Raw genomic sequence first — 8720 nt, 5'->3', positions numbered from 1 at the left:
CTGTGTTCAAGAATCATCATACTTAACTAGGAGAATCAATAACACTATCTGGATTCTGAGTTCCTAAAGAAGCCAATCATTCTGAGTTCCAAAGGATAAAGTGAGATGCCAAAACTATTCAGAGGCAAAAAGCTAAAAGCCCCGCTCATCTAATTAATACTAATCTTCATAGATGTTTTTGGAGTTCATTGCATATTCTCTTCTTTTTATCCTATTTGATCTTCAGTTGCTTGGGGACAAGCAACAATTTAAGTTTGGTGTTGTGATGAGCGGATAATTTGTACGCTTTTTGGCATTGTTTTTAGTATGTTTTTAGTATGATCTAGTTAGTTTTTAGTATATTTTTATTAGTTTTTAGTTAAAATTCACTTTTCTGGACTTTACTATGAGTTTGTGTGTTTTTCTGTGATTTCAGGTATTTTCTGGCTGAAATTGAGGGACCTGAGCAAAAATCTGATTCAGAGACTCAAAAGGACTACAGATGCTGTTGGATTCTGACCTCCCTGCACTCGAAGTGGATTTTCTGGAGCTACAGAAGCCCAATTGGCACGCTCTCAACGGCGTTGGAAAGTAGACATCCTGGGCTTTCCAGCAATATATGATAGTCCATACTTTGCTCAAGATTTGATGGCCCAAACCGGCATTCAAAGTCACCTCAAGAAATTCCAGCGTTAAACGCCGGAACTGGCACCTAAATGGGAGTTAAACGCCCAAACTGGCATAAAAGCTGGCGTTTAACTCCAAGGAGAGTCTCTACACGAAAATGCTTCATTGCTCAGCCCAAGCACACACCAAGTGGGCCCGGAAGTGGATTTCTATGTCATTTACTCATCTTTGTACACCTTAGGCTACTAGTTTTCTATAAGTAGGACCTTTTACTATTGTATTATCATCTAAGATTCTTGGTAGCTATCTTTGAGTTTTATGCTATCTTAGATCATTTGGGAGGCTGGCCATTCGGCCATGCCTAGACCTTGTTCTTATGTATTTTCAACGGTGGAGTTTCTACACACCATAGATTAAGGTGTGGAGCTCTGCTGTACCTCGAGTATTAATGCAATTACTATTGTTCTTCTATTCAATTCCACTTGTTCTTTGTCCAAGATATCACTTGTTCTTCAACTTGATGAATGTGATGATCCGTGACACTCATCATCATTCTCACTCATGAACAAGGTGACTGACAACCATTCTTGTTCTACAAGCATACGAGGCTTAGTGAATATCTCTTGGATTCCTGATACATGATGCATGGTTGATCGCCTGACAACCGAGTGCTCGCCTGACAAACGAGCCAGCCATTCCGTGAGATCAGAGTCTTCGTGGTATAGGCGAGAACTGATGGCGGCATTCAAGAGAATCCGGAAGGTCTAACCTTGTCTGTGGTATTCTGAGTAGGATTCAATGATTGAATGACTGTGACGTGCTTCAAACTCCTAGCAGGCGGGGCGTTAGTGACAGACGCAAAAGGATCGATGGATTTTATTCCGGCCTGACCGAGAACCGACAGCTGATTAGCCATATGCTGTAACAGAGCATGGGAACATTTTCACTGAGAGGATGGGAGGTAGCCACTGACAACAGTGAAACCCTACATGAGCTTGCCATGGAAAGGAGTAAGAAGGATTGGATGAAGACTGTAGGAAAGCAGAGAGACGGAAGGGAAGGCATCTTCATACGCTTGTCTGAAGCTCTCACCAATGATATACATAAGTATCTCTATCTTTATCTTCATGCTTTATTCGTTTATCACTATACCGATTTGAGTCTGCCTGACTGAGATTTACAAGGTGATCATAGCTTGCTTCATAGCAACAATCTCCGTGGGATCGACCCTTACTCGCGTAAGGTTTATTACTTGGACGACCCAGTGCACTTGCTGGTTAGTTGTGCGAAGTTGTGTTTATGCCATGGTATTGAGCACCAAGTCTTTGGAGTCATTACTAGGGATTATTTCGTGTATTAAAAAGTATTGATCACAATTTCGTGCACCAGAACCAAGCATAAAAGGCAACTCTGCCCTGCCCACTACAAGGGCAGAGCACAAATCTGTGCCTTGGAATCAAGAGGAACAAAACCTTGCCCTGCCCTCCACAAGGGTAGTATCGGGCTCACCAAGGGGAGAAAATCAAAGGAAAATGTCTCCAAATGGTTGCCACAAGAGTTGAACACGGGACCATGAGGAAGCAAGGAACTAAGTTCCATTACCGTGCCAAGAAAGGTGAAGAAATTGAATAAGCGTGTGTTTCTGCTAGGATTCGAACGCGGGACTTCATTTTGGAAACACTGCCCTGCCCTCCGCGAGGGCAGGGCAGCATTTTGTGTGGCATGATTCTGGCGCACCAAGAAACGAGTCTGGCGCACCAAGGAATGAATCTGGCAGCACCAGCAGCGCACCACAGCACCCATCTGGCGCACCAATTTTTCCTGCCCCGCCCTCCGCGCGGGCAGGGCAGCGTTCTGCGCACCAAGACCGCACCAAAGCCGCACCATGCACGCACCAAGCACCATTTTCTGCCTTGCCCTCCGCAAGGGCAGGGCAGCCTCCTGGAAGCAACTTCTCATGGGCCAAAAATTGAATTAAAAATCCAATTTAATTCAATTCTTCACCAAGTCAAAAGCCCATCCAAATCTCAAAATCCAAGAATAGAAAGTGTATAAATAGGAGTTAGTTTAATGTAATTGGGACTTTTAGCTTTCCTTTTATTTTTACTTCCATTTTTACCTTTACTTTCACTTTGGAACTTTTGACATTTACCTTTTACTCGATTTTGAATTCTGCAACTTCTCTTGGTGACTTCACTGAGATTTCAGAGAATTGGGGAGGAGAATTGATCTCTCTTCCTCCTCGTTCTTGCTGGAGCACTTTTATTTTTCTTGTTTTGAGTTTTGGGTGTGAAGAGTTGAGGAAATTCTGTCTCAACCTCCATTCAAAATCTCTTTAATTCCTTTCTGCACAATTAAATTTAATTTCACTGTCCTTTACTATTTCTTCTTCTATTTCTTGTTAATTGCCTTGAGTACTTGGATCTAGGAAGGTAATTGAGATCTAGGCTCTGCTACCTAGTCTCTTGAGCCCTGAGATCCCAATTTACTTTTGGTTCTTCTGTGAACCTCTGCTGTACTTTATTTCCTTACTGTTTGAATCATAATTGTTTCTAATTCAATTCCTGCTCTATTGATTGTTGCAATTCACATTCTCTTGCTTAAATTCTAAAATCCCTATCCTGAAATCCCTTTTACATTCAAGCAATTTATATTCCTTGCAATTTAAGTTACTACAATTTACATTTCTTGCACTTTAAGTTTCAGTCATTTACTTTCTTGTTCTTTAAGATTCAGTCCTTTTACTTTCAGTTTCTTTTAATTTCTGCAATTCTACCCTTCCCCCTTTACATTTACTGTCATTTACTTCCTGTTAAACACAAATCACTTAACCAATACTTGATTCGCTTGACTAAACCAACCACTAAACTAAAATTGCTCAATCCTTCAATCCCTGTGGGATCGACCTCACTCATGTGAGTTATTATTACTTGATGCGACCCGGTGCACTTGCCGGTGAGTTTTGTGTCGAATCGTTTTCCGCACATCAATGACCTCAAGCCCGTAGCTAGGGGATGGTTGGAGTTTATCCAACGCTCAATCATTCTCACTAGCAACCGGTCTGAAGTTACTCTAGACCGGGCCATCATGATCCATAGTATCATGATTGGAGAAGAAGTAGAAGTTCATGAGGTTATAGCCCAAGAACTTTATAAGATGGCGGACAAGTCCTCTACCTTGGCAAGGTTAGCCTTTCCTCATCTCATTTGTCACCTCTGTTATTCAGTTGGAGTTGAAATAGAGAGAGACATCCCCATTGATGAGGACAAGCCCATCACTAAGAAAAGGATGGAGCAAACAAGAGATCCCACTCATCATGAAATCCCTGAGATGCCTCAAGGGATGCACTTTCCTCCACAAAACTATTGTGAGCAAATCAACACCTCCCTAGGAGAATTGAGTTTCAACATGGGACAACTAAGGGTGGAGCACCAAGAACATTCCATTCTCCTCCATGAAATTAGAGAAGATCAAAGAATCATGAGAGAGGAGCAACAAAGGCAAGGAAGAGACATTGAGGAGCTCAAGCACTCCATAAGATCTTCAAGAGGAAGAACAAGCCGCCATCACTAAGGTGGTCCCGTTCTTTAATTTCCTTGTTCTCTATTTTCCTGTTTTTCGAATTTTATGCTTATGTTATCTATGTTTGTGTCTTGTGATCATTAGTGTCTTAGTGTCTATGCCTTAAAGTTATGAATGTCCTATGAATCCATCACCTTTCTTAAATGAAAAATGTTCTTAATTGAAAAAGAGAAGAATTGCATGAATTTTAAATTTTATAACAGATTAATTATTTTGATGTGGTGGCAATACTTTTTTCTTCTGAATGTATGCTTGAACAGTGCATAAGTCTTTTGAATTTGTTATTCATGAATGTTGGCTCTTGAAAGAATGATGAAAAAGGAGACATGTTACTGAGGATCTGAAAAATCATAAAAATGATTCTTGAAGCAAGAAAAAGCTGTGAATACAAAAAAAAAGAGAGGAGAAAAAAACGAAAAAAAAGAGAAAAGAAAGAGAAAAAGAAAAAGAAAGAAATAAAGTTGTGATCCAAGGCAAAAAGAGTGTGCTTAAGAACCCTGGACACCTCTAATTGGGGACTCTAGCAAAGCTGAGTCACAATCTGAAAAGGTTCACCCAATTATGTGTCTGTGGCATTTATGTATCCGGTGGTAATACTCGAAGACAGAGTGCTTTGGGCCACGGCCAAGACTCATAAAGTAGCTGTGTTCAAGAATCATCATACTTAACTAGGAGAATCAATAACACTATCTGGATTCTGAGTTCCTATAGAAGCCAATCATTCTGAATTTCAAAGGATAAAGTGAGATGCCAAAACTGTTCTGAGGCAAAAAGCTAAAAGCCCCGCTCATCTAATTAATACCGATCTTCATAGATGTTTTTGGAATTCATTGCATATTCTCTTCTTTTTATCTTATTTGGCTTTCAGTTGCTTGGGGACAAGCAACAATTTAAGTTTGGTGTTGTGATGAGCGGATAATTTGTACGCTTTTTGGCATTGTTTTTAGTATGTTTTAGTTAGTTTTTAGTATATTTTTATTAGCTTTTAGTTAAAATTCACTTTTCTGGACTTTACTATGAGTTTGTTTGTTTTTCTGTGATTTCAGGTATTTTCTGGCTGAAATTGAGGGACTTGAGCAAAAATCTGATTCAGAGACTGAAAAGGACTACATATGCTGTTGGATTCTGACCTCCCTGTACTCGAAGTGGATTTTCTGGAGCTACAGAAGCCCAATTGGCGCGTTCTCAACGGCGTTGGAAAGTAGACATCCTGGGCTTTCCAGCAATGTATAATAGTTCATACTTTGCCTGAGATTTGATGGCCCAAACCGGCGTTCCAAATCAGCTCAAGAATGCCCGGCGTTAAACGCCGGAACTGGCACAAGAATGGGAGTTAAACGCCCAAACTGGCACAAAAGCTGGCGTTTAACTACAAGAGGAGTCTCTACACGAAAATACTTCAATGCTCAGCCCAAGCACACACCAAGTGGGCCCGGAAGTGGATTTTTATGTCATTTACTCATTTCTGTAAACCCTAGACTACTAGTTCTCTACAAATAGGACCTTTTACTATTGTATTTTCATCTTTGGATCTTTGATCATCTTTGGATCAATTTAGATCTTTTGATCATCTTTGGACGTCTAGTTCTTAGATCATTGGGAGGCTGTCCATTCGGCCATCTCTGAACCTTGTTCTTATGTATTTTCAACGGTGGAGTTTCTACACACCATAGATTAAGGTGTGGAGCTCTGCTGTACCTCGAGTATTAATGCAATTACTATTGTTCTTCTATTCAATTCAGCTTGTTCTTATTCCAAGATATTCATTTGCTCTCAAGAACTTGATGAATGTGATGATTATGTGACGCTCATCATCATTCTCACTTATGAACGCGTGCCTAACAACCACTCCCGTTCTACAAGCAAACAAGGCTTGAATGTTTATCTCTTGGATTCCTTAATCAGAATCTTCGTGGTATAAGCTAGAATTGATGGCGGCATTCAAGAGAATCCGGAAGGTCTAAACCTTGTCTGTGGTATTCTGAGTAGGATTCAATGATTGAATGACTGTGACGAGCTTCAAACTCCTGAAGGCTGGGCATTAGTGACAGACGCAAAAGAATCAATGGATTCTACTCCAACCTGATTGAGAACCGACAGATGATTAGCCGTGCCGTGACAGGGTGCGTTGAACATTTTCACTAAGAGGACGGGATTGTAGCCACTGACAACGGTGATGCCCAACATACAGCTTGCCATGGAAAGGAGTAAGAAGGATTGGATGAAGACAGTAGGAAAGCAGAGAGACGGAAAGGACAAAGCATCTCCATACGCTTATCTGAAATTCTCACCAATGAATTACATAAGTATCTCTATCCTTGTTTTATGCTTTATTCATATATCACCCATACCCAATTGAATCTGCCTGACTAAGATTTACAAGGTGACCATAGCTTGCTTCATACCAACAATCTCCATGGGATCGACCCTTACTCGCGTAAGGTTTATTACTTGGACGACCCAGTGCACTTGCTGGTTAGTTGTGCGAAGTTGTGTTTATACCATGGTATTGAGCACCAAGTTTTTGGATTCATTACTGGGGATTATTTGAGTTGTGAAAAGTAGTGATCACAATTTCATGCACCACCTTCCCTTCATTGAAAACTCTGAGATTTATTGTTCTAATGAGCGAATATTTTATAGGCTTTTTGGCATCATTTTCATATTGTTTTAGTTATGTTTTGTTTAAGTTTTATTATATTCTCATAGGTTTTAGTGTAAAATTCATATTTTTGGATTTTACTTTGAGTTGTTGTGTTTTGTGATGATTTCAGGTAATTTCTGGTTGAAATTGAGGAGCCTTGGCAAAGTCCGATTCAGAGGTAAGGAAAGCATACCAGCTGCTATCAGATTCTGACCTCGATACACTCAAACGAGTATTTTTGGAGCTACAGAGATCCCAATAATGTGCTCTCAACAGAGTTGGAAAGCTAACTTCTAGAGCCTGCCCAGCAATATATAATGGTCCTTACTTTTCTTCGATGGAGCCTGCCCATAATGGGCGTTGAACGTCCAAGAACTACCCTCTTTCTGGTGTTCAATGCTCCAAAGGGAGCATGCTGGCGTTTGGACACCCAAAAGGTGTCAAACTCGGCATCCAACGCCCCAAGAGAAGCACTAGGACGTGAATTCACCAAAATCTCAGCCCAAACACTCACCATGTGTGCCCGAAAGTGGATTTTAGCACCCTTTAGCTTAGTTTATCACATTTTTGTTATTTCCAATTATGAGTAACATCTTTTAGGTCTAGTATTTTATTATAAATAAGAGACTTTCTTCCTCCTGAGGATTATGCCTCCCAACAAAGGAGAAACACAGACACATTACTTCTATTACTTCTGTAAAGCATGAGCAACTAAACCTCCTAAGTTAGGGTTAGGAGCTCTGCTGATTCTCATGGATTAATAATATTACTATTTTTATTTCAATACAGTTTTTATTCCATTCTCTTGTGTATTTTCATTCTTCATCTCATGAATTGAGGATAACCCGTGACAATCATCCTTGTTCTACATGGGTTTCGTGTGAATCCTGACCTGGATAACATTGATCCACAGCTAGAAAGTGCACTGCGGATTCCAAGAGCATACCTGGGCAACTTTGGATAAGTGACATAAAATCCTGTTGACCGTGGGTTACTGAGGTCTCTGTGGCGTTAAGGCTAGAGTCTGAGAAGCAACGTTCCGTGGTCTAGCAGATCCGACCCTGTCTGTGGCATTTTGAGTAGGATCGCGAAGGGGAGTGGATTGCTTAGGTCTTCACCTTTGACTATAGTGGGAAGCCATAAGTTAACTTGATGAGGATGCTACATGAGTTTCTCAGATATGGTGGACTGTTATGGTTTAGAAGAGACTAACTTGATGTGGATGTTACATGAGTTAGTCAATTACGGCTGCCATTGAATGAATCATTTGTTATTGAAGTAGACAGTAAGAAATGTTAATCTAGAAAGAATACACATCACCGAAGCCTTAACTGTATCTATATTATTGCTTTTACACTAATCTAGTATTTTGTTCTTTATTATTTTCTTTATGCTTTCAAATAAACAACCATCTTTTCTAATCGCGTGACCAAGATTTACAAGATAGCCATTACTTGCTCAATCCAACAATCTCCGTGAGATTCGACCCTCACTCACTTGAGGTATTAGTTGGCCTACCCGATGTACTTGTCGGTTTATCTGTGCAAAACTTGTGGAGTTAAATTTCACACACCACCCATCTTTGTGATTGGTCTTTCAATGCCAATCGGGATATCTCCATCAATGTGAGCTCTAGCTGCTGCATGTAGGTGATAGATGAGATGAGGAAAATCCAATCTTGCAGTGTTGGAGTACTTGTCAGCTATCTTATAGAACTCTTGAGGGATCACCTCATGCATCCCCACCTCGTTGTCGGGCATAATACAATGAATCATCACTGCCTACTCGATTGTAACATCAGAATGGTTAGTCATAGGAAGGATGGAACGCTGGATGAACTCCAACCATCCTTGGACAACTGACTTGAGGTCATGCCTACCCAGCTGGT

Source organism: Arachis stenosperma, chromosome 1, assembly GCF_014773155.1.
Source record: "Arachis stenosperma cultivar V10309 chromosome 1, arast.V10309.gnm1.PFL2, whole genome shotgun sequence".
In the NCBI taxonomy this organism is placed as follows: Eukaryota; Viridiplantae; Streptophyta; class Magnoliopsida; order Fabales; family Fabaceae; genus Arachis; species Arachis stenosperma.
The sequence above is the reverse complement of the archived record's forward strand: the minus strand, read 5'-3'. Positions refer to the sequence as shown.